Consider the following 27,556-nt stretch of genomic DNA (forward strand, 5'->3'; position numbering starts at 1 on the left):
AAGGAAGTCCAGGGTCGCTACGCAGATGCAGGCAATGGCCAACCACCTCTGAACGTCTCTTGCCTTAGAACATAAGAACATAAGAAAGGCCCTGCTGGATCAGACCAAGGCCCATCAAGTCCAGCAGTCTGTTCACACAGTGGCCAACCAGGTGCCTCTAGGAAGCCCACAAGCAAGACGACTGCAGCAGCACCATCCTGCCTGTGTTCCACTGCATACCTTGAAAACCCTATGGGGTTCCCAGGAGTTGTTCAGTGATCAGTCATAATTCCAGGAGGCCTACAGACCTCACCTTAGGGTTGTCGACCTCCAGGAGGTAGCTGGAAATCTCCCAGAATTACAACTGGTCTCCAGGCTACAGAGATCAGTTGCCCTAGAGAAAATGGCTGCTTCGGAAGATGGACTCTATGGAATACCAAGGTCCCATTCACGAGAAGATCTTTCTTAGCAAGTCGCTCCTGGCAATCTTCTATCCAATCTTCTGGCACGTGGAGCTTTTCTAACGTTTTATCAACCACTGGTTCCCCCACAGAAACAATAAGAAGTTTATTGGTCACCAGCACGGTCCAATTCCAGCAAAAGAGTAAATGACACTAGGCTCAGTTCCTCTCACCAGTGCACATTAGAGCCGGTCCTCTATGTTTAGAGTCTCACGCAGGGCCGTTCACTCAATCTATTATTTATACCTTCCATTATTGATGAGTCACCACAAGACAAAAGCAGTGGAGCAGCAGGTAAACAGATAAAATAGGCTCCGTGTGTATGAAACACGGCAAAGTTCTCTCTAAGAGCCAGAGAGCAAGACTGCAGCCTTTGTAAACACGGAGCGTCCAGTTGCTATGCACAGGATGGACGCGTCTTTGGACAGAGACAACTTGGTCAAACAACAAGGAAGTATTTCCTCACACAACACATAATTAAATTGGGGAACTCCCTGCCCCAGGATGTGGCGATGGCTGCCAACTTGGAAGGGGTTGTAGAGGGGAGTGGACATGTTCATGGAGGAGAGGGCTATTCATGGCTACTAGTCAAAATGGATACTACTAGTCATGATGCATACCTATTCTCTCCAGGATCAGAGGAGCATGCCCATTATATTAGGTGCTGTGGAACACAGGCAGGACATGCTGCTGCAGTTGTCTTGTTTGTGGGCTTCCTGAAGGTACCTGGTTGGCCACTGTGGGGACAGACTGCTGGACTGCAGCAGGGCCTTTCTTATGATTTTTCCTGGGCTGAGCTCAGGGAAGATGTACGAATTGGGTTAACAGAAAAACGGGAAGCCCAAGGATTTGCAAGGGCTGGCAACAAGGTCATCTCTAATGGACGGAAAACTCATGCATAACTGCAAGGAACAACCGATTCAGACTGGGGGCGAACGTGAGCGAAAGTACCCATACATAAGCAACCAGTGTCTGCTTTAAGATTCTCCTTATGCTGCCCCACCATCCTTTCCAATGTAGAAGCTAAGGTGACTTTAAAAAATGAACTGCCATGGCTTAAATGGAAACTGCCCATTTTGTGAGCGTGAGAGCTTGTTTTCCGAAAAGCAAGAATTTGGCGGGGCAAAGATGATGCTCCAGTGCACGGCCGGTCCCGCCCTGCTTTGCAGACCAAGGCATGTGACAGAGGAGGCACTCCTCAAGCGTAAGCAAACACCTCCTTGAATACCACAGAAACTTAAGACCCACACCTGCCTCTTCCGAGCGTGATCTGTTGTCAGAAGCCCAGCCTGTTTCGGAGACGGAACGGCACAGAGGTGCAAGAGAAAGTAACACTGCCGGCAGGCTTCTTGCTCCGATAATGCTTGCAACGTTAATACTGAGGCCGAAACCACCTACCGCACGGTGTCCCTTAATATTAAAAGGCAGCGGCGCTCTGCCGGAAATGATTGATTCCTCCGACTGCATGATGGATGGCCCTGCTAGCTGAAAGCACAGAGAGGCCGTGTAACCAAGTTAACAGAATCTGCGGTCCCAGGGTACATAGGGCTGGCCTGCTGACCCAGACTGACAGCCGGGAATAGCAAGGCCTGCTGATTCCTTATGACAAAGGCTACTCTCATAAAAAAAGCAAACAAACAGTTTCACCAGTGATTGTGGAACTCCCTGCTCCAGGATGTGGTGATGGCTGCCATCTTGGAGGGCTTTAAGAGGGGAGTGGACACGTTCATGGAGGTGAGGCTACTATTCATGGATACTAGTCAAAATAGATACTAGTCATGATGCATGTCTATTCTCTCCAGGATCAGAGGAGCATGCCGAATATATTAGGTGCTGTGAAAAGGAGACAGGACAATGCTGCTGCAGTCGTCTTGCTTGTGGGCTTCCTAGAAGCACCTGGTTGGTCCCTGTGTGAACAGACTGCTGGACTTGATGGGCCTGGGTCTGATCTAGCATAGCCCTTCTTATGTTCTTATGATACGAACAAATACAGGGAAAAGCACAGCCTTAATAAAATGCTTGCCCCACCCCACCAGCAAACCCAACTACATTGACAGTCTTTTCTAGAATTGACATGCATCCTTTCTCCAGCCTTGTCCCATATGGATCTATTATCTGTTTGGATCTTGGTCTTAGAACATTTTGATGCTGCTGCTATCAGATCCAAAACTGCCCTGCCTAGGATATTTATGCAATTGTATGGTCATTGACTATTATCACTTGAAATATTATATTCATACAGATTCGGACTGGAGCTGGATGGCTCAGGCTAGACTGAACTTGTCAGATCTCAGCAGCTAAACAAGGTTGGCCCTAGTCAGTATTTGGATGGGAGACTGCCAAGGAATACTAGGATTACTACGCAGAGGAAGGTGAACGCCTCTGAACGCCTCTTTCCTTGAAGACCCTACAGGGTCGCCCTTAAGTCAGATGTGGCTTAATGGGGAAAAAGGGGGGAAAGGAAAAGATTAGGATCTTTATGATAATGAGGCTTGCTTAAAATTGTGCCTCCCTTCTGCCTTAATGGAAGGGGGGAAGAAGGAGGAGAAGAAGAAGAGCTGGTTTTTATATGCCGAATTTCTCTACCACTTAAGGAAGAATCAAACCGGCTTACAATTATCTTCCCTTTCTTTCCCCACAACAGACACCTTGTGAGGTAGGTGGGGCTGAGTTTTAAGAGAACTGTGACTGGCCCAAGGTCACCCAGCTGGCTTAATGTGAAGGAGTGGGGAAACCAACCTGGTTCACCAGATTAGCGTCCACTGCTCATGTGGAGGAGTGGGGAAACCAACCCAGTTCACCAGAGTCCGTCGCTCATGTGGAGGAGTGGGGAATCAAACCCGGTTCTCCAGATCAGAGTCCACCGCTCCAGACCACCGCTCTGAACCACTACACCATGCTGGCTCATAACACCTGTCTATACACATTTATATAGCACTTTTCCTAAGCACTCAGAAGTGATTCACAAACAGTATCTTGGTAGCGAACTGACTCAGGCTACGAGCTGGACCCAGAAGCGCAGCTGTCGACTCCGCTGGCAGAACAGGGTAGCAGAAAGTAAATACTTTGTTCTCTGTTGGCAGGACATCAAATGACTGAGAAGGACAGCCAAATGAGGCTCTGCTCTTCTTCAGCCTTTGTCAAAGCAAGCCAAATCAAGGGCACCGACCGAAGGATACCCCCATCTGCAACGGCTGAAATGGCCCATGCTGCTTCAGTGAGAAAGGTTTTTTCAGAGCTCACAAGATGCCGGGAAAAGACTGTTGACTGACATAATTTGTGGAAGGCGAACCTCCACCAACCCGTGACAACGCAGGACGAAAAAGGAAGAACTGGCAGAAGACCCAGGGAATGGTTATCGTTCTGAAAGGGATTTGGTTATCTGGAAGAAAGAAGAAGAAGGGAGAAAGGAGAAGAGGAAGAGTAGGAGTTGGTTTTTATATGCCGACTTTCTCTACCACTCAAGGAAGAATCAAACCGGCTTACAATCACCTTCCCCTCCCCACAACAGACCCCCTGTGAGGTAGGTGGAGCTGAGAGAGCTGTGAGTAGCCCAAGGTCACCCTGCTGGCTTCATGCGTAGGAGCGAGAAAACAAATCCAGTTCACCAGATTAGGCTCCACCCCCAAATCTCCAGGAATTTTCCAACCCAGAGTTGGCAACCCTACTTAAAAACCTCCTCCCTTTGTGCCACAGTCCTGATCTGAATCAGGACCCCACAAATCCGGTAAGAAACTCAGAGGGGGACCACTGGTAACTCATGATACGCAACTCTCAGTGTATCGCCTAGTTAGGTTCCTTAGAGTTGCATAGTAACAGTAGACGAAAAGATGACTCTTCTTTCGTTGCGATCTGCCCTCTTATAAAATGTTGACCTGACAGAGACTGCTACTATCAGAGGAGACCTAATCAGTGAATACACAAACATACACACACACATTTAGTGGTGTTTTTGTGTTGTGTGACACCAGCACAAACATATACACACACATTTAGTTGTGCGTCTTGTGTTGCGTGACAACAGCTTTCTCATGGGGTTACTGGGCACTATATTTCAATCGTCTTAGGTGTCTGTAATTAGGCCAGGAGTGAGTGATGGAAATTCCCTGAGGTCAGCCGTCAACTTCCACTTTCTAGGCCTGAAGAAAATGCATCATTGAGTTCATTCTTTAAAACTTTGCTTGGGATCTACCAAAAATTGACCTAGGTGCAGTAATAAGGTGTTGGTGTTAACCTTTAAAACCCTGAACAATGTGGGACCCCCATACCTACGGGACTGCCTCTCCCATTACAACCCCCTGGGTTCCCTTCGGTCATAATCTAGGGGCTTTTTACAGGTGCCCAGCCTTAGGATGGCTGTGTAAGCCGTCACCAGGGGAAGGGCCTTCTCGGTTGCAGCCCCAACCCTGTGGAATGCACTCTGTGATGACACGTGTGCCCTGCTGGACTTGTTTAGTTTCCACAGGGCGTGCAAGTAGGGTTGCCAGGTTCCCCCCCCCCCCCGCTCTGGCGGGAGGTTTTTTGGGCGGAGCTGAGGCAGGGATCGCGGGTGAGTGGCTGCGACAACGCGATCGCGTCACTTCCAGTTTAAACCCGGAAGTGCTGCATCCCAACGGGCCTTTTACCACTCAAACTGGGAGTTTGAGTGGTAAACGGCCCGTTGCGATGCAGTGCTTCTATATGTAAACCGGAAGTGATGCGGCCGCACACTCAAGCAATCCCCGCTTCCGAGCCAGGCAATGGATTGGCAGGCAATTGCCCCCCAATCTAAGCGACCTGGCTATTCTACATGCGAGGCCAAATTGTTTAGGTTGGTCTTTTGACTGTAATTTACATGTCTGGGTTGTTTTATTAGTGGCATATTGCTAGCCGCATATTTTAACAGTTTATCATTTTACTGTCAATATTTCGTATTTGTTATCTGCTTTTATGTTGTTTTCAACTCGTTTATACCGCTTTAATCTTGTAAGTCACCGTGAGACCCTTTGGGTGAGCAGCAAATTTTTAAAAAATCTAATAAATAAATGAGTAATCCTTTTCAGAATGTTCTTTCAGGAGAGGAGGGATTCGTTTGGCTCTTGGAAGACATCACTGGTGTGGTGGCCAAGAAAGGAAGTGGGGTTAGTGAAAAGGTAAACAAATTGGTGTCCTTCCTGAAAGCACAGCATGATAAGGATACGTAACTTGAAGTAGCATGTGTTGATAGGTTGAAAGTTTGGTGCAATACTGACTTCTCATTGTGTGACTGGGGTAAAAGTTCTGCAAGATCCTGACATAAAGGTTTGGCAAGAATCTGAAGTCAGTTTGCCTTATTCTTATGCTTTTGTCTGTAAAGTTGTCAGCATCTTGAACTTTCGTAGGAATAGATACTTTCCTTGATCATAATAAATCTTCTAAAGAAAAGAACAATATGTAGTGAAGAGTTTCCTGATTCAAGTTTCTATACAGCAGTTTGAAGAACCTCTGGTTGATTTTTACTGGTAAATCTACAGAGGCTAACACCAAATTAATTGCACAATGATAGCACACCAAAGCAGGAATACATTAAACACAGATTACACAATCTAATCAAAAATAAAAATAAGCACTGTGCTGCCATGCATAAGAATGTCACTCTGACCCGGTGGCAAAGCTGAGAAAAATTGAAGAGTGGGCTCAGAGATAAAATTACTGCACCTTACGAAGAGGGGGGAACGGAGACACTGGACATAGGCATTAAGGGCAGTCGTGACACAGCTCTTAATGGAAGCTATGTCTTTCTCTAAGTCTACTGATTCCAAGATCAACGACGACAAAAAAATCCACACAACAGCAGGAATGCAAAAATCAATGTAAACAGCGCTGTTCGCTAGAGTCTCCAAACAAGCAAATGAACCCACACGGCCAAAACAGTGGGTTTTTCAATCACTAGCTGTGCTGCATCTGTGGCTCGAAATCTAAACTCCGCCTGCCACAAACGGTACAGGTAACTACAAACAGATGTCAGGGCCCGAAGCTCCTACCATGAGTTTAAGGTTTTGGTGCCAAAATGCAGAGGCAAACATAAAACCTTCTGGCTGACCCATTTTAGTAAATTGTTATAGCTGGCGTACAGCGACCAGATTGCTCGACTGCGGAACCTTTGGCATCGCCAGAGACTGGGGAACAGCATCTCTCAAAGCGCGCATGCCACAATTCATTGGGGGCCATCCTTTGTTACCAGTGAGCCCTTCTTTCAGGTCAGCAGGTTTTAATATACAGCGTAAGGGAATTACAGGCAGATTCCTAATGCTTTTTGGGATCCAGGTGGTTAGCGTTGCCAACCTCCAGGTACTAGCTGGAGATCTCCTGCTATTTCAACTGATCTCCAGCTGATAGAGATCAGGTCACATGGAGAAAATGGCTGCTTTGGCAATTGGACTCTATGACATTGAAGTCCCTCCCCCCAAACCCAGCCCTCCTCAGGCTCCACCCCAAAAACCTCCAGGAAGTCCACAAACAAGACGACTGCAGCAACATTTATCCTGCCACAGCACCTAATATAATAGGCCTGCTCCTCTAACCTTGAGAGAATAGGTATGCATCATGACTAGTATCCCTTTTGACTAGGAGCCATGAATACCCCTCTCCTCCATGAACATGTCCACACCCCTCTTAAAGCCTTCCAAGTTGGCAGCCATCACCACATCCTGGGGCAGGGAGTTCCACAACTGAACTATGCATTGTGTGAAGAAATACTTCCTTTTATCTGCAAAGCATAGTTCTGGGCCCACGGACAGAGAGGCGAACGGGAGGCAAGGGCGGTGCTGAATTTCCAGTGTCTGTGCCTTCTATAAAGCTTTTCTAGAGTGAAATTTCTGCGCAAACTTAGCGTTGATTAATATTTTCGCAAACGATCTCTCTGACGAAGCGGGCTCAAGCCCACGAAAGGTACGAGCCGTGTTCACTGTGCCGATCCTGAAGGCACTGGCAGAGTCTTCCCAATTTTCAAAGGAACATATTTTAACAGAATGTTCTTGCAAAATCTCAACTTCCTCTTCATACTAGTGCACCACAAGGAAGTGGGTAAAAAAAAACCTTCAGGCTGTGTAAAATTTTACAACTGTAAAATACTAAATTAATCCTGATGTGAACTACTTACTAGTGAACGAATTAACAAGCGAGATTAGTAACTCTGTTCACCCAAAAGAGTGGTTCCCTATTATTTTTACTTCATTTATGCCCAGCCCTTCTTCCAAATGGGGACTAAAAGCAGCCAACATCACCCCCCTATCCTCCTTTACCCTCACAACAACCCTGTGAGGTGGATTAGGCTCAGTGTGCGTGACTGGCCCTACCAAGGTCACCCAGCAAGCTTCCACAACAGAATAGGGATTTGAACCTGGGTTTTCCAGATCCTAATCTGACACTCAAATCACTACACCACTCCCTATACCATCGTGGCCGTCAACTACTTTAGAAATAACCTTCAGGCAATTAACTGGTTAGAGTAATAAATTTAAAACTTCTTTGCTTCAAAACTACTGTTTTTATGCATATGCAAGTTGCTTTTGAATTGCTCCACTAATCGATCCACTCAAATCCCACCCAGTTAACTACCTGAGATTTCTTTGATCAGGTGACAGCCCCTGTTACTTATGCAAGTTTCAAATTACTTACATGCAAGGGTCACTTATTATGTAGACAAGCTGGAACGTGTCCAGAGGAGGGCAACAAAGATGGTAAGGGGTCTGGAGACCAAGTCCTATGAGGAAAGGTTGAAGGAGCTGGGTATGTTTAGCCTGAACAGAAGACTGGGAGGGGATATAATAACCATCTTCAAGTACTTGAAGGGCTTTCATATAGAGGAGGGGGCCGAGTTGATTTCTGTTGCCTCAGAAGGTCGGACCAGAACCAACGGGTTGAAATTAAATCAAAAGAGTTTCTGTCTAGACATTAGGAAGAACTTTCTAACAGTTAGAGCGGTTCCTCAGTGGAACAGGCTTCCTCAGGAGGTGGTAAGCTCTCCTTCCCTGGAGGTTTTTAAGCAGAGGCTTGTTGGCCATCTGTCAGCAATGCTGATTCTGTGTGTCCAGAGGAGGGCAACAAAGATGGTAAGGGGTCTGGAGACCAAGTCCTATGAGGAAAGGTTGAAGGAGCTGGGTATGTTTAGCCTGAACAGAAGACTGGGAGGGGATATAATAACCATCTTCAAGTACTTGAAGGGCTTTCATATAGAGGAGGGGGCCGAGTTGATTTCTGTTGCCTCAGAAGGTCGGACCAGAACCAACGGGTTGAAATTAAATCAAAAGAGTTTCTGTCTAGACATTAGGAAGAACTTTCTAACAGTTAGAGCGGTTCCTCAGTGGAACAGGCTTCCTCAGGAGGTGGTAAGCTCTCCTTCCCTGGAGGTTTTTAAGCAGAGGCTTGTTGGCCATCTGTCAGCAATGCTGATTCTGTGACCTTAGGCAGATCATGAGAGGGAAAGCATCTTGGCCATCTTCTGGGCATGGAGTAGGGGTCACTGGGGTTGTGGGGGGGGAGGTATTTGTGAATTTCCTGCATTGTGCAGAGGGTTGGACTAGATGACCCTGGTGGTACCTTCCGATTCTATGATTCTATATCAATTTTAATGGCTGTGGTTTTACCTAACTGTGGCATTTGCAGTTTTAATTTGTCCTTGCACTATTATAAATGTTAGCATTGCGTATTACAGTATAGTATTCGAATGTCAGCGCAAGAAAATCTGCATATCAATAAATGGCTTATGCATTTCTGGAAGCTATTCAATCAAACGGCCGGGCTACCTTGACTGGCGTGTCATTTCGTGAAGAATAACCAATGCTGAACATTCAGAAGCACTGACAGGCATCATTTGGGAAAACATCCTTTGCATAGGTAAAAACTGTAATAGTAGCCGCATTGGCACCTGTCAAGGACTGTAAAAAACGCACGGCCATTGTTGGCTGTGTGTAGACAGCTGGTTTTTACTGCATGCAGAGGATGAATGATGTAGTGGTTAAGCATGGTGTAGTGGTTAAGAGCAGTGGACTCTAATCTAGAGAACCAGGTTTGATTCCCCACTCCTCCACATGAGCGGCAGATAGGGTTGCCAACCTCCAGGTACTAGCTGGAGATCTCCTACTATTACAACTGATATCCAGCCAACAGAGATCAGTTCCCCTGGCGAAAATAGCAGTGTTGACCATTGGACTCTATGGCATTGAAGTCCCTCCCCTCCACAAACTTCACCCTCCTCAGGCTCTGCCCCTAAAACCTCCCACCAGTGGCGAAGGGGACCTGGCAACCCTAGCGGCAGACTCTAATCTGGAGAACCGGGTTTGATTCCCCACTCCTCCACATGAGCGGCAGACTCTAATCTGAGAACCGAGTTGGTTTCCCCACTCTTCCACATGAAGCCAGCTGGGTGAACTTGGGCTAGTCACAGTTCTCTCTGAACTCTCTCAGCCCCACCTACCTCACAGGGTGTCTGTTGTGGGGAGAGGAAGGGAAGGCAATGGCAGGACACTTTGAGACTCCTTAAAGGTAGAGAAAATCATGGTATAGAAACCAACTCTTCTTCTTCTTAACTCAGCAGTTCCCAACTGTTTTGGTATGGTGACCCATTGTGGGGAGTCTGTTGTGGGGAGGAAGAGGAGCAGCAGTAGTTGGTTTTTATACCCTGATTCTCTCTACCTTTAAGGAGAATCAAGCCAGTTTACAATCTCCTTCCCTTCCCCTCCCCACAACAGACACCTTGTGATCGAACCTGGGACCTCTTGCATGCCAAGCAGACGCTCTACCAGAGAGCCACGGCCCCTCATTAGAGACATTTGTTGAACTTGTTTTTGTTCCTATGGAGTATAACCAATTGCTATTTGCGAGGGTCAGCAACCACCACAGACTGCTAGAGGTCATTCCCCTCTCTGTAGCCTTTTGCCAATGACGATCCAGTAGCTTTATATATGCATGACAGTCTTACCAGCCTCTGTTGCAAAGCAGAGTTAGAATAATAGGGGGCTTTTTTTAAAGGCTTGAAAAGTAATGTCTTGTATACAACCTAGGAGCCGGCTTGCACGTTTCACCATTCTTAGATGGTACGTAAAGAGAACACAGAGTATTTCCCCGACTATTTCAAGGCTCTGGCTTTAAAAGATCAAAACGTACTGCATTCTTACACTGAAGCAGTAAGCAGAGGCTTTGTTGCTTCCTCGACTGGCTGTTGTTAATCCTACTTAAGGACACTTCTGTTTATCTGCAGCCCATGAAAGAGAGCGGCTGGAACCTCTGCCCTCTCCTATCATCCCTCATAAGTAACAACCTAATCCATTCTACTCCCTTACACAGAAGATCACACCTGGAAGAATTATGAAAGGATTCCCACCATGCCTTTCTTTGCCCCCAAACTCCTCCCTTTCCCCCCTCCACTTCATCCCTTTTCCCTAAAAAAGTATGGCATATGATTTCCCCTTCAGAGTTTCTGATGAAGTGAGCTCACGGAACCTAGCACTGGAACAAATGTCGGTATCCTTTAAGGTGCCACAGGATTTCCCCCGGTTCTACCTCTCCTACAAAAAGTCCTAAGGTTAGCCACGGTCCTGAGATCGCCACAGGACAGGTAGGATTGGCCACTCATCTACGCAACCGTCACCATAACAACCACATCTCTATTTTGTAGCTGAGCACAAAAAGGTCACAACAAGGCACAGCTCATGCAGAGACAAAATACCACACCTTGAGAAGCATGAAGTTTTGCCGGATGAATACTTGCATTTCAAGGGCCAGTGACATTCATAACTCACCTGCCCAAAGAGATTTACATACATACCTTGACAGCTTTCTGTAAAATGCAACTCCTCCCCAATTTGCATGCTATAACTGTTTCAAGGATTCGTTAGTCACCTCCTGGAAGAGCCCTATTATTTTGGTTGGCTTCCTTTAGGGAGACACTTTCCAAAAAACTCGGCCTGATAATTTAATCTCTTGTTTTCTTGAAATCAGAGAATGGGCACAAACTGCATTTGCCATAAACAGAGAACACAGAGATGAGAATGGAGCAAACCCAAAAGAAGTCCATTTATAATAGTCCCCAGTCCCTGTTCTGCACTCTTTAACAATGGTAAACTTTTAACTATCACAAAAAATAACAAATACAGATTCTCTGCTAAGGAAAGGCTGCATTCTAATTAAATGACACAGATCTGTTCAAAAAATATGCAGATAGCTTGCACATCTAGCACAAGCCTTCCCGGTGTGTGTATATTTGCATGATTTTTAAACTTCTCAACACCAGGCAGCAAAGAGGCCGATGAATAACAACGGTCAAATGAGAACGGAGGTATCCGAATCCTCACAACATGAAGTACAGTAGCTTAGAATCATGGAGTTGGAAGGGACCTCCAGGGTCATCTAATCCAACCCCCTGCACAATGCAGGAATTTCACAACTACTTCCCCCACACACACACACCCAGTGACCCCTGCTCCATGCCCAGAAGATGGCCAAGATGCCCTCCCTCTCATGAACTGCCTAAGGTCATAGAATCGGCATTGCTGACAGATGGCCATCCAGCCTCTGCTTAAAAACCTCCAGGGAAGGAGAGCTTACCACCTCCTGAGGAAGCCTGTTCCACTGAGGAACCACTCTGTTAGAAAGTTCTTCCTAATGTCTAGACAAAAACTCTTTTGATTTAATTTCAACCCGTTGGTTCTGGTCTGACCTTCTGGGGCAACAGAAACAACTTGGCACTATCCTCTCTATGACAGCCCATCAAGTACTTGAAGATGGTTATCATATCACCTCTCAGTCTTCTCCTCTTCAGGCTATACATACCCAGCTCCTTCAACCTTTCCTCATAGGACTTGGTCTCCAGACCCCTCACCATCTCTTCAGCCGGGTTGGTATGAGACATCTCTCATTCTGAGAAGTAAAGTGACTGGACTACTCTATTTTAGATGAAACCGAGCTAAATACTGAGAAGCATTATCATCATGAATGGTTCTTGTTGTTGACATGGTCAGCAATGAAGATTTCAGCAGCCAGCATGGTGTAGTGGTTAGGAGCGGCGGACTCTAATCTGGAGAACCGGGTTCAGTTCCCCACTCCTCCGCATGAAACCTGCTGGGTGACCTTGGGCTAGTCACAGTTCTCTCCGAACTCTGTCTCACCTACCTCACATAGGGTTGCCAACATCCAGGTACTCAGCAAGAACAAAACAAGGGCACCTCCGTGCCTATACCTTGGCGGTTTGGAAATTAGCACGGGTAAAAGGTACACAAATGCACAGAGCCAAGTAGCAAAATGCAAATATTAATGGGTGCTAAAAAAGAGAGACAGACAGTGCAAAGCAAGTAGTCCTAACAACTGTGACTAAACAATTTACAATATATACATGGAATTTGTAATTTTACAGGCAAAAGAGTCCTCTTCTTTAATATTTCAAAGATGATCCGTTCCAATGGATCTATATTTATTGGATCTATACCTGTTGGATTCATACCTGATGAATTACTCATACCATTGGAACGGATCATCTTTGAAATATTAAAGAAGAGGACTCTTTTGCCTGTAAAATTACAAATTCCATGTATATATTGTAAATTGTTTAGTCACAGTTGTTAGGACTACTTGCTTTGCACTGTCTGTCTCTCTTTTTTAGCACCCATTAATATTTGCATTTTGCTACTTGGCTCTGTGCATTTGTGTACCTTTTACCCGTGCTAACATCCAGGTACTAGCTAGAGATCTCCACTATTACAACTGATCTCCAGCCAATAGAGATCAGTTCACCTGGAGAAAATGGCCGCTTTGGCAATTGGACTCTATGGCATTGAAGTCCCTCCCCTCCCCAAACCCCACCTTCCTCAGGCTCCACCCAAAAAATCTTCCCCCTGTGGCGAAGAGGAACCTGGCAACCCTAACCTCACAAGATGTCTGTTGTGGGGAGGGGAAGGTAAGGTGATTGTAAGTCGGTTTGAATCTCCTTAAAGGTAGAGAGAATCAGGGTATAAAAACCAATTCCTCCCCCTCCTCCTCCTCCAGGGCGTAAAGACGGGACTGCTACAGGGTCTAGTTTAAAAAGTCAGCAACTCCACAACTGAGTTGCCTCTCTGTGCCCTCTAACAAAAGATATGCTCAAGCTCACATTGAGCACACCATGAGTTGAAGAGCGCATATCGCTTGTGCCCTTCCAAATGTGGATAGATAAGCCCTTACACATACTTGCATGCTCAATTAGCGACACCGTGCATGTAGCGTGTGCATTTGCATACAGAAGCGGATCTCTGGCTATGGCTTGGTTTCCCTTACGCAAGCGCCAGGCTGCACAAGAAAGCAGAACTGAGACTGTTTGATCATGGGCATTCTCATTTTTAATACCAGCGTCAGCACATTAGATAATACTTAAAAGAAATCAGGATTGCTGGAGGCCTGCTTTAGAGTATCCCACAAAATCCAGCTGTCAAGCTAGTTTCCAACACTTTGATGGTATAAAACAGAGCTAGAGGAAAGAAGAAGGCTTTTGCCGGGTATTTTGTTGGCTTCTTTCACCAACGGAAAGAACCATGTCGCTTATTACAACATAGCACCGCTGCATGCTTGCTTCATCAAGAAGAAAAAGAAGAAGAAGGAGGAGGAGGAGGAGGAGGAGGAGTTGGTTTTTATATGCCGACTTTCTCTACCACTTAAGGAAGAATCAAACCGGCTTACAATAACCTTCCCTTCCCCTCCCCACAACAGACACCCTGTGAGGGAGGTGGGGCTGAGAGAGCTCGAAGAGAGCTGTGACTAGCCCAAGGTCACCCAGTGGCTTCATGTGTAGGAGTGAAACCAACCCAGTTCACCAGATTAGCGTCCGCCGCTTACTTGGAGGAGTGGGGAATCAAACCCGGTTTTCCAGATTAGAGTCCACCACTCCAAACCACAGCTCTTAACCACCACACCACGCTGGCTCTCCAATCTTAATGGTTTACAGATGGTCAAAACTCCTCCTGAGTTTAAGAAGTGACGTGCATGCAACATCCAGGTGGGAAAGGGGTGGGGGGATGGAGTCATAGGCTCCCATTCTCGTAGAGAACCTGAGCGAATGAAATTCAGAATATTTGCTTGGAGGACAAAGAGGGTGCCATGTCTGCCTCGTTTTGCAGGGGAACCTCGATCGCACCAACCAGTGATTACTCACCCAAGGCCTTGTGCCAACCTCCTGCAACACCCACAAGCAGGATGTTTATAGAAACCACTAATCCTTCCCCCCACCAATGAGCAAAGTTGGTTCTCCATTTGACTCTTTTCAAAGGTGTCTTAAGTGGAGGTCTTGCTTCAGAACCCCAAAGCAAACGCCGGATGTCTGCAGCCCGTCGCGCCGGTTGAAATCAATAGTGGCAGCCATGTGAAAATATACCAGCAATTGTTAAAGCCACTCAAGGGGACGATGATTCAAGACATGCATGTTCCTCACTTGTTGAAGGCACCACAAAGCGATGTCTCTGCGTGTGTGGGCAAGCCGCAGCAGATTAATAACCACAGACAGTCCTTTAAAAAATTCCTCCATGTGACCTAAACTCCAGAAACAAACAATTTAAGGAAATGTCATAAATTAACCATGGGAGTTTTAGCCAATTCACTCAATTGCGACACCATCGTAAAAAATGGGCTACTGTAAACAAAGCTTTGCTCACGGAAGGCATCTTTTTCACTTGCTTGTTCTTTCTACAGTCCCCCCGCACTTCTTGAAAAGTTGCTCCTGAGGGTAAAAGGATTAAAAATAAAACAATACAAGCTTTTCCCCAGTGCAAGAGGGAGAAGGGTCCCCTTTAGACAAGATCCATGTAGGAGAGGCACTGAAGTGAGGAAGAGGAGCAAGTGAAATTGACCTGCCTCCTTTTTGTGCCAGTGGAAAAGCTGTTAGGATCCAGCCCAGTATAACCTAGAACTAGAATTGCCAGGCTGTGCCTGGTAACTAGCAGGAGGTGTAGTGACAGGGACATGGGGGGCACGACAACGTATGTGTCATTACATCACTTCCAGGAAAACCCGGAAGTGACAGGGATAGCTTTGGAACCGACAGAAACTTTATGGTAACCCTGTAGAGTTTCTGGTGATTCCTAGAGCTACCCCCCTGGAATACCATAAGGTTTCAGGCAATTCCTAGAGCTACCCTCTATCACTTCTGGGTTTTCCTGGGGACAGGGGATTCTCCCACCCCACCCTCACTAGCTTACCATTTGAACAACGGTGTTGGAGGAGAGTCTTACGGATACCAGGGACAACCAAAAAGACAAATAGGTGAATTCTAGAACAAATCAAGCCTCAACACTCCCTAGAAGCTAAAATGGCCAAACTGAGACTATCATATTATAGCATGAGAAGACAAGAGTCACTGGAAAGGACCATAATGCTGGGGAAAGTTGAGATGGATCGACTCAATCAGGGAAGCCATGGCCTTTGGTTTGCACGAACTGAGTAAGGCTGTTAATAAGAGGAGGTTTTGGAGGTCGTTAATTCATAGGGTCATTGTTTGTGGTTAAGAGCGGTGGTTTGGAGTGGTGGACTCTGATCTGGAGAACTGGGTTTGATTCCCCACTCCTCCACATGAGCGGCGGAGGCTAATCTGGTGAACTGGATTTGTTTCCCCACTCCTCCACATGAAGCCTGCTGGGTGACCTTGGGCTAGTCACAGCTCTCTCAGCCCCACCTACCTCACAGGGTGTCTCTTGTAGGGAGGAAGGCAAGGTGATTGTAAGCCGGTTTGATTCTCCCTTAAGTGGTAGAGAAAGTCGGCATATAAAACCCAACTACTACTCCTCTTTTTCTTTTTCTAATAGCATCATCGGATCTTCACAAACAAGATGGATCACCACAGGAGACAGGGCTTTTTCCGTGGTGGTCCCTCAGTCTCTGAAACTCTCTTCCTGACTCTCTTTATCTGGGGTCTAATCCCAAGTTCTAAGTGCCAGGCAAGTGGATCCGATTTATTTTCTCAGGTATTTGATGACAGTGTTTTAGAGGGATCTATTTTCGCTTTTAACTGCTGTGTTTCCTTTTTAACAATACTTTGACAACTGTTCTCTTTTAAACTGCTATTAATCATTTATTATTCCTATGACTATGTAAGGACGAATGGGAATGCAAGGACTGGAAATGCTGCTAGTCTGAGAGTTTTGCAGATTTTGTTGTATTATTTCTCTCTCTTTTTTTTAATTAATCACCTTGATAACTTCTAGAAAAAATTCCTAAATAAATACGCCTGTTTCGCACACTGGTCCTCACCCTGAATTAACAGCTGCTGCTGCTCCCAGTCTATTCTCAATCCACCCAACCTTTTCTGGCTGCCTACAAGTTTCTATTTCTGGCAAGATAAAAAGGAAACCGGAAACACCCAAGTAGGTAACTAGCAGTTCAGCTGACATCCCTCGGGGGTGGGAGAATTGGCACCAAATTTGCCAGTAATTACTATGCCCTGCAAGATAGGCCTCTGAAAAGATACTGATGCAGCAAAGCTCTCCGTTCTCACTAGAGCTTATTCCTATCACTGGCGCTGCTGGAAGCAAAAAATTAATTTCTTTGGGCAGAGGTTTAGCAAAGGTTTAAAACCTTTCGAGCTGTAATTCCTAGGAGGACTGCATTAAAGACACGATTTCAAGCTAAGACCTTCAGCGCCGAAATGCTGCACTTTTATCAGCCGCAGCACAGATATTTCCAATATTAACGGCAGCCGGGATGTTCAATTTACAAAGCCTACCTGGATTTTTCTGATTTATGAGGCTCTTTGCTACCCTGTAGAGCACGGAGAAAGTCTCCTGGTGTGAAACAATTTCGCCATTAGCTAAACACGTCAAATACAAAGATGGGGCTACAGGAAGGGGAGGGCTGCCAAGAAGGTGGGGGCTCTAACCCAGCAGTTCTCAAATGTTAGTATCACGAAGGCCCCCATTTTTATTTTGAAATTTTGTGGACCCCACATTTCCCCCTCCTCCCTAACCCCCCCCCCCAACACAACCCCATTTCTGAGCATGTGTGCGAAAGTTGCAGACGGCCTGTGGAGGCTCACATCCTCCAAACAATACCATGAGACCCATATCAGCTACACTTCATAATCAAGTTTCCGTAAGATGTTTGCATTGTCTGCGCATGGCCTACAAGGTAGTTGAGCTGATGGGGCCACAACAAAACAAGACCCTGCCCCATATTCTAATCAATCACACCCCTTGATTGCATGGGATGTTGCGTTAGAGACAGCAAGACACTTCATAAGATAAGGTATAAGATAACATAAGAAAGGCCATGCTGGATCAGACCATGGCCCATCAAGTCCAGCAGCCTGTTCACACAATGGCCAACCAGGTGTCTCTAGGAAGCCCACAAGCAAGATGACTGCAGCAGCACTATCCTGCCTGTGTTCCACAGCACCTAAGATAACAGGCATGCTCCTCTGATCCTGGAGAGAACTGGTATGCATCATGACTAGGATCCATTTTGGCTAGTAGCCACTGATAGCCCTGTCCTCCATAAGAACATAAGAAAGGCCATGCTGGGTGAGACCATGGCCCATCAAGTCCAGCAGCCTGTTCACACAGTGGCCAACCAGGTGTCTCTAGGAAGCCCACGAACAAGACGACTGCAGCAGCACCATCCTGCCTGTGTTCCACAGCACCTCATATAATAGGCGTGCTCCTCTGATCCTGGAGAGAATAGGTATGCATCATGACTAGCATCCATCTTTACTTCCTTATTGGTTAATAACATCTAGCCAGAGACCAACTGAAGACGGGTGGGCAGAGGCCTGAAAAAACTTTCAGAGCTGCTCATAGAAATAGAAAAAGATCAGCGTTGCATAAATCGTGGACTTTGGATATTCAATTGAAAACAGCTGTTGGCAGTTACTGTCTATGGAGAGAGTGTGGAATCCCTCTCTGCTGAAATCCTCTCCATTGAGAAACATAATGAAAACCAGTTCAATTTTATACCCAAAGTAGTTGGCTCAGTTAGACCTACAGATGCCAGGGTCCTGGCACCCCGGGAGCTTTGGGGAGGGGCAGATATGACATCTCAAGGAACGAGTCAATGTCACCATACGTGATGTAAACCCACACTCTGGAAACCCTTTGGGATTACTGGGCAGGACATCGATGAGAAAACTTGATGGTTTCCACCCAGATGTGATGTCAATGTGTCATGCAACATCGCTTCCACCCCTCGCTGTTTCTCCTGCCAGCCTCAATGGGCAGGAGATTGCCCTCCTGAAGCGGGCAAATGGCATGCCCAATCAGGACATAAGAACATAAGAAAGGCCATGCTGGATTAGAACAAGGTCCATCAAGTCCAGCAGTCTGTTCACACAGTGGCCAACCAGGTGCTTCTAGGAAGCTTCTAGTACTATGCCTCCTTGGTGACATTCAAGGCCATTCAAAGGAGAGTGTGCCCTAAATTCACATGAGCCAGATTTCTCCTTCACCAACATTATCTAAAGTACACAGACAGAAAAATATACAGAGGAAAAGTAAAATAAATTAAAGCATAGCAAGCAATGGCAGGGAAGCTTTAAGATCACAGTGACTGGGCTCATGATACTCTAGGAAACCACACTTATTCTGCATGTGTGAATTAGCCATCATGGTTCAGTTCAGGTTGAGTATCCCTTAACCGGAGATCCAAATGCCGGAATGACTCCAAAAAATGGAAGTTTTGAGTCGACATGAAGGCATTTCCCACAGGCCTTCAGCAGCACCACTGCTGGTTCAGCGTACACAACATTATTACAAATGTTGTCTAAAATTATATTCAGGCTATGTATATAAAGTGTATATAAAACATACATTTCGTGTTTACACTTGGGTCTCATCCCCAACATATCTCATTGTGTGTATGCAAATATTCCAAAATACGGAAAGATCCAAAACACGGAACACATGAAGCTGCCTTATACTGAATCAGATCCTCGGTCCATCAAAATCTGTATTGTCTACTCAGACCAGCAGCGGCTCTCCAGGGTGTCAGGCAGAGGTCTTTCACATCACCTACTTGCTTAGTCCCTTTAACTGGAGATATGCCGGGGATTGAACCTGGGACCTTCTGCATGCCAAGCAGATGCTCTACAACTGAGCCACAACCCATCCCATCAGTACCATCTACTCAGACTGGCAGCAGCTCTCCAGGGGGTCAGGCAGAGGTCTTTCACATCACCTACTTGCTTAGTCCCTTTAACTGGAGATGCCGGGGACTGAACCTGGGACCTTCTGCATGTCAGGCAGATGCTCTACAACTGAGCCACAGCCCCTCCCCAAATAAACACTTCTGGTCCCAAGTATTCAGGATAAGGGATACCTACAAGGCAGTCTGCCAGAGGGCCCACTTTTCTGGCAAGCTCACTGGTTCTATGCATATTATCCTAATCCAGGGGTCGGCAAACTCATTAGTCAAAAGAGCCAAATATCAACAGTACAACGATTGAGATTTCTTTTGAGAGCCAAATTTCTTAAACTTAAACTATATAGGTAGGTACACTGTTTATTAACTTAATAAACTTTAATTAAAGTTTTAAGTCTTAATTAAACTATAGGTACACTGAATAAAACTTGATATCATACTTAATAGTGATCTTATTTATTGATAAAAATTAAATTGTAAGTCCCTGCCATTTCCCCCTCCCCGTCCGGAGTCCTCGCCTGGAGGCCTGGTCTACCACCATAAAAGCCTATTGGTAGACCTGGCCTCCGGCTGAGTCCCATTGGGAGGCCATGTCTACCCATTGGCTTTCTTGGCAGTAGACCTGGCCTCTGGAGGCCCATAGAAGCCAATTGGTAGACCTGGCCTCTGAAGGGGGACTTTTTCCCCTCCTCGGAGTCCAGGTCTACCACCAAGAAAGCCAGTGGGTAGAGATGGCCTCCCAATGGGACTCAGCCGGAGGCCAAGTCTACCAAAGGAAGCCCGCCCCGCCCAACAGCTGATAGGCGGGGGGGGGGCAGGAACCGCTGAGCTGCCTGCCCAGCAATCGTGCGGCTAGAGGGGAGGGGAGACTTTAGCCTCCCAACCATTGAGGGCAAGGGAAAGGGGGACCTGGCCATTCTCCACGGCGGGGGGGGGGGGAGAGACAGCGCGCCCGCTCGCCTGCTTTCTCGCACTCGCTCGCTCTCTCAGGCGCGCCGGCTCCGCAACCCGGCTGCCGGCGCAAGAGAGCGCGAGAGCAGGGGCTCCGAATCAAGTTCGGAGAGCCGCACTCAACGGGCCAAAGAGCCGCATGCGGCTCGGGAGCTGCAGTTTGCAGACCCCTGTCCTAATCTGTTATAAATGGCCTGTGTGTGAAAAGAAATGGGAATTTTGCATTCCTGTAAAGGCTAACAAGATTTTATTCCAGCATAAATTATTGTGGATTACAACCCACTTCTTCAGATGTTGTGGACTGGTAGTCATTTTATGTAGTCATTTTATGGAAGTGGTTTGCTTTAAAAAACAACAACAACAGCCAAACAAACAGCAGGGTCAAAGGGCCTGGAAAATAAGGAAGTGTATGCATGGCGAAATGTCATTATGTAAAATTCACGTAGGAAAAACACAGAGAACTATTTACTGAATTATTTGACGCTAGTTAATGGCCGGGGAGTCACAGGTTTTGCTAAACAGCCACCCAGCGAGATTAAAGATCCCCCAGCACGCCTGTCAAAAGGCACATGCTAAGCATAGATACCCAAGGTGCAAAAAACCCATAAAAAACCAGGCCTCGCTCTGGCTATGTGCCGTTCTGAAGAAGCAAAAATAAAGAAAACACTTCTTAAAAAAAATTTAAAGACTGTATTTTTGAAACCTGAATGCATCACAGCTTGACTGGATTTCCATGGCGGGCTGCCAGGATCTCCTCAGCCACTAAATCCAGCCACCCTCCCAACCTTCCCCGTCTTGCCCTTAATCGGATCTCCCAGTTCCACGGATCCGGTTCAATAAATGGCCTATTAGGAGCCCCCCCGCTGTATTTTTAGGATCCCCTCTGAGGAAAGGAGGGGGGGGGAGGCTGCATAAATATTTGAGGCTCCTGCAGCAACCGTGGGGGGGGGGAGTGATGGAGCAGCCAGTTAGCGGCCCTGAAGGCAGCCAGCTGTAAAGTGTCATGTTTTTTAAGGGGGGGGGGCGAGGAACTGAGGTGGTGTGTGTGTGGGGGGGGGAAGAGACTGAAAGATGAGGAGGATTTGAAGCCGTCTCTTTCCAGGCGGGACTGATGGGAAGCGAAGGCGAAAGGTGGTCTTGAAAACGCCCCCTCAGCCTGGGTTTCGGAGGGGGGGGGGAGAGACACAAGCTTCAAATTGATCATTGTGAGGGGAGGGTGGCCATTCCTCCCTCCCTCCCTCCCTATGTGGAGGTGTGCATATATATATGTGTGTTTGTGTGTGTGTGTATATATATATATATGTGTGTGTGTATGTGTATGTACATATGTGCATTTGTATGTATATGTTTGTGTGTATGTATATATGTGCGTATATGTATATTTATATGTGTGTGTATATATGTGTGTGTGTATATATGTGGGCATATACATATGTGTGTGTGTATATGTGTGAGTGTGTGTGTATTTGTATATATATGTGTGGGTTTGTTTGTATGTATTTATGTGTGTGTGTATACATGTGTGTATGTTTGTGTGTATATGTATATTTATGTGTGTGTGTATATGTGTGGGCATATATGTGTGTGTATATGTGTGGGCATATATATATGTGTGTGTGTGTGTATATGTCTGTGTGTGTATTTGTATATATATGTGTGGGTTTGTATGTATTTATGTGTGTGTGTATACATGTGTGTGTGAATATATATAGGTGTGTGTGTGTGTACATATGTGCATTTGTATGTGTATGTTTGTGTGTATATATGTGTGTATATGTATATTTATGTGTGTGTGTATATGTGTGAGTGTGTGTGTATTTGTATACATATGTGAGGGTTTGTTTGTATGTATTTATGTGTGTGTGTATACATGTGTGTGAATATATATAGGTGTGTGTGTGTACATATGTGCATTTGTATGTGTATGTTTGTGTGTATATATGTGTGTATATGTATATTTATGTGTGTGTGTATATGTGTGTGTATTTGTATACATATGTATGGGTTTGTTTGTATGTATTTATGTGTGTGTGTGTATGTACATATGTGCATTTGTATGTGTATGTTCATGTGTATGTATATATGTGTGTATATGTATATTTATGTGTGTGTGTATATGTGTGAGTGTGTGTTGGAATCTCGGACCCACACAATGAATTATCCCCCCCTCCGGTCCAGCCCCCGAACGGGGGGGGTAATTCATTGTGTGGGTCCGAGATTCCCCTCCCCCCTCCCCCCTCCCCCCTCCCCCCCCCGGCCGCCTTTTGACAACTGCGGGGCTTCCCAGACAATGAGCAACCTGCCCGGCCCACGTCTGGGGGGGGAGGGAGGGGGGGCGGCCGGGCGGGGGGGGGCTCTCCTACTCCCCCCACCCCCACCCCTCTCCCCTGCAAACGAGGCACCTCTCGGGCGGGGGGGGGGCGGCGGCGGCGGAGATGGCATCGTTATCATCATTATGATTTTTGAACGGATTTCCGCGGCGAGGAAGCCAAGCGCGGGGGGGGGGGGCGCCGGAGGGCTGCGAGGCGGCCCCCTCCTCAAAAAAGGACCCTGCCCTCCAGGGCCCCCCCCCCAATCCCCCCCAACCCCCGGTTACCTGCTCGGCCAGCTTGAGGACCGCCATGCTCCGGCTGAGGGGAGAGGGAGCGGGGTGGGGGCGGCGCCGTGCCCGAGGGGGGGGGGCTTCAGCCCAGCCGCTAAGGGCCGACCCAGCTCCTCACGCACCGGAGCCCGGCGCCAGCACCACAGCGGGGAGGGGGGAGGGGGGAGGACGCTGACGTCACAACACACACACACACACACCCCGCGCGCGCGCGCGCTCCTGGGCTGGCTGGCACGCGCGCCAGGAACCCCCCCCCCTCCCCCCGAGCGCGCGCGCAAGCAAGGCTGCCTCCTGGCGACCCCGGCCTTGCAAAGCGGCTCCCTTGCTGGAAACGCACGCCTGCCGGGGCCATGCCAACCTCCCGGGGGTTGCAGGAAAAAAAAACCCAGCACCACTCACTGTATTCGACAGTTCGTGAACAGCGTGCTCACAATAAGACCACCACAATAAAGTGCAAAGATGGCAAAAAAATGTCAAAGGTCAGAGTTCATCGGTTCTCGTAGGCTATCCGGGCTGTGAGACCGGGGTCTTGGTATTTTCTTTCCTGACGTTTCGCCAGCAGCTGTGGCAGGCATCTTCAGAGGAGAGACACTGAAGGACAGGGTCTCTCAGTGTCAAGGGTGTAGGAAGAGTAATATATAGTCAGAAAGGGGTTGGGTATTGAGTATTGTCCTGCAAAAGTAATGTGCTAATCATTGTCCTGTAAGTATCAAGATAATGTGCTAATGAGGGTGTGGTATGTTAATATGGAACCATTGTATCCTGAAGTGATCTGTTAATGTGTATGTAAATTACAAAAAATTACACACAAATGATATACAAATATAGTTATTTACAGTATAGTTATCACAAGCATATTAGCGATCTCCAATTAGCCAGCCCACTGTCTATATCCAAGGCAAAAGAAGAATTCTTCAAATCCGACTGTGGACGACGCTGCCAGAATAAATGGCACAAAGTCCGGAAAGAAGTCCCAAGGAGGAGGAAACACTATTCCGGATATTCTGTAGCGCTTTCACCAAAGCATAGCTTCATCAGCCTTGATTGTGTTAGAAGCATACGAATCTCCGGGTATTTCCCAACCAAGATTTGTAGGGTTGCCAACCTCCAGGTACTAACAATTCTTATACTACAAAAGTGACAATTTTTTATATTACAACGATGAAACTGACAATGAGGAAACTGACAATATCCACGTAGTTCTTCCCATATTGTCAGTTTCATCATTGTAACATAAAAAATTGTCACTTTTGTAGTATAAGAATTGTTAGGATATTTAGATTAGGTTAAAATTTATTCAATAATAGACTGTTTAAATATGAGCCCATTGTGCTGTCTTTTGCTATTGACTATATTCATTACAGCATAGGTTTTTTTTGTTTATGGTTAACCTCCAGGTAGCAGCTGGAGATCTCCTGCTATTACAACTGATCTCCAGCCAACAGAGATCAGTTCCCCTGGAGAAAATGGCCGTTTTGGCCATTGGACTCTATGGCATTGAAGTCCCTCCCCTCAAACCCCGCCCTCCTCAGGCTCCACCCCCCAAAACCTCCCACCGGTGGCAAAGAGGGACCTGGCAACCCTACAGACGCCCCTTCCCATGCTGGCTCCTCTCCTTTGCCCCCTCTCCCTCCAAATTGGGGTTTTTCCCTCCCCCAAACCCACCTTTCACATCGCTCCTTTGCACCAAAGGGAACTCTCTCACTGCTACAATAAACCTACCATTAAAATTATGGACTGGTCATTTCTTCGTCAGAGGGCAAACGGGCAAATTTAGCAAGGGATCAAATACTTTCCCCCCCTCACTGTATGCAGATGGTTGGAAGTGAAGCTGCCTTCTACTGCATCAGACCCTTGGTCCATCAAAGCCAGTCTTGTCCACTCAGACTGGCAGGGGCTCTTCAGGGTCTCAGGCAGAGGTCTTTCACCTCACCTACTGCCTGGTTATAGTGGGGCATGATATGGGCATGGCTGGACCACCCTATATCTCAGCACCCCTCAAGAATCAGTACTCCAAGGCAAAATCTTATTTGAGGCCTCTGAGGGATACATCTTAATTAAATTTAAAAACCCATACTCTGCATTTCACTTCCAGAGCTACGAGCAGAAATGAAAGAGGCACTCTAACCTAACCAGCTCTTTGCACACTAATTTGTTTATTTTGTTTAGATTTTTATGCTGCTTCTCCAGTGTCCTGCTTGAGGCAGCTTACAAGTAATAATAAAGGTTTCAGAAAATACTTGTTGTTGTTGTTAGGAAAAAAACTCAAACGTAATTTGAAGTCTTCCTTGCAGCCTCAAGGTAAGACTGCAGGGTGATGGTGGTGGTGGTTTTCCAGGCTGTGCCCCTGAGTTTTCATTTAATATCCATTAGAATGCTGAAATTAAACAGGCAAAGCTTTTCCTGCCATGGAAACAATTACGAAGAAAAGTTTTCGCCACTTGATTTCTGCCTTTGAGGCCACTGTTGAAAGAACAGCATCAAGAGTTCGTTAAAAGTTACTAAACTGACCTCTGGGAGAACCTCAAGCAATTATGCAAGAAAGGGATGCAGGAGGCTGCCTTATGCTGAATCAGACCCTTGGTCCATCAAAGTCAGTATTGTCTACTCAGTGGCTCTCCAGGGTCTCAGGCAGAGGTCTTTCCCATCACCTACTTGCCTTGTCCCTTTAACAGGAGATGCCGGGGATTGAGCCTGGGACTTTCGTCATGCCAAGCAGATGCTCTACCACTGAGCCACAGCCCTTCCCGTAAAGGGAATATTAGAAAGTTGAATACATGAAGCTGCCTTCTACAGAATCAGACCCTTGATCCAGCAAAGTCAGTATTGTCTACTCAAGACTGGCAGCAGCTCTCCAGGGTCTCAGGCAGAGGTCTTTCACATCACCTACTTGCCTAGTCCCTTTAACTGGAGATGCCGGGGATTGAACCTGGGACTTTCTGCATGCCAAGCAGATGCTCTACCACTGAGCCACGGTCCCTCCCCATGCTGTGATAATCGATATAGGCAATATTTTGTATTTAAATATTAGGGCTACCTTTGACAATTAATTCCTGGTCTATTGAAATCACTTAAAAAAAATTAGCTATAGATTACAGCCAGGTAGCAGACTTTGCAAATAGATGCTTCTTTGACAGCTAAAATAAGCACTTACCGTGCCATGGTTAAAAAGTAAGCTATTATGCCCATTATACAATCCTCTTGCCAGGACTGGAATTTCATCATAACCGTGACTCTGAGTTGAAATTCAGTCAATAGCTATCCTAAGCTCCTTTGCAAACCACATCACCTCTAAATATTGTCGAAGGCTTTCACGGTCAGAGTTCATTGGTTCTTGTAGGTTATCCGGGCTGTGTAACCGTGGTCTTGGAATTTTCTTTCCTGACGTTTCGCCAGCAACTGTGGCAGGCATCTTCAGAGTAGTAACACTGAAGGAGAGACACTGTCCTTCAGTGTTACTACTCTGAAGATGCCTGCCACAGTTGCTGGCGAAACGTCAGGAAAGAAAATTCCAAGACCACGGTTACACAGCCCGGATAACCTACAAGAACACATCACCTCTGATTCATAATTACCATCTGGATGAAAGCCCATGACGGAATCCCCAGTTTAAAATTAAGCTTTTATTAGATTTGTACAGTACATCCAAAGTAGATTAATAATATTAGAGAGCCAGTGGTGGACACTGCTAAAAGGGAGATCTAGGCTTGCGATAGCTTAAATGGAATCCTTTGATTTCCAACATACATGTCCATCCCTAGCAGAATTCTGCCATCTCTAACAGAATCACACCCTTCAAATTCCTTTGAAGTCAATGGAATTAGAATAGTATAACTCCGTTGTTACATTTAGTCATTTAATCTAAGGAAATAAGGTGGGACAGGAGCACTTTAAATATGTTTGTCAGGTCATAGAACGTTGTACTCTATGCCTATAACTCAAGGTTACAGGCCAATCTGTACACATTCCCCCCCCTTCAAGCTACAGCTGATTTAGGGTGACCCCCGCTGGGGTTCTCAAGGCCAGAGTCTTTCGGAGGTTTGCCATTGCCTGCCTCCGCATCACGCCCCTGGTATTCCTTGCAGGTCTCCTGTCCAAATGCTGACTAGGGCTGACACTACTTAGCTTTCAAAACCGGGCTAGTCTGAGCCACCCAGCCGACTTTCTCTACCACTTAAGGAAGAATCAAACTGGCTTACAATCACCCTCCCTTCCCCTCCCAACAACAGACACCCTGTGAGATGGGTGGTGGTGAGAAAGCTGTGACTAGCCCAAGGTCACCCAGCTGGCTTCATATGGAGTGGGGAAACCAACCTGGTTCACCAGATCAGAGCCCACCGCTCTTAACCACTACACCACGCTGGCTCTCAAAGGTTACTCCCCTACCACTGGAATGCCTCGTTCATTCAGTTAATACAGTGTAGAAGATTTATGTCCCGTCTTTTTCCTTGTGTCCTGATCC

General features: G+C 46.6%; 1 protein-coding gene across 1 annotated transcript in view; it reads right to left on the reverse strand.

Moving 5' to 3' along the window:
• Positions 1–23,103, reverse strand: part of ANKRD44 (ankyrin repeat domain 44) — a 126,421-nt gene extending 103,318 nt beyond the window's left edge. The window contains exon 1 of the mRNA XM_056861522.1: positions 23,089–23,103. The gene's annotated coding sequence lies outside the window, so the exon portion shown is untranslated. The remainder of the gene's footprint in view (positions 1–23,088) is intronic.
• Positions 23,104–27,556: the final 4,453 nt, after the last annotated feature.

This window comes from Euleptes europaea, chromosome 15, assembly GCF_029931775.1.
Source record: "Euleptes europaea isolate rEulEur1 chromosome 15, rEulEur1.hap1, whole genome shotgun sequence".
NCBI lineage: Eukaryota > Metazoa > Chordata > Lepidosauria > Squamata > Sphaerodactylidae > Euleptes > Euleptes europaea.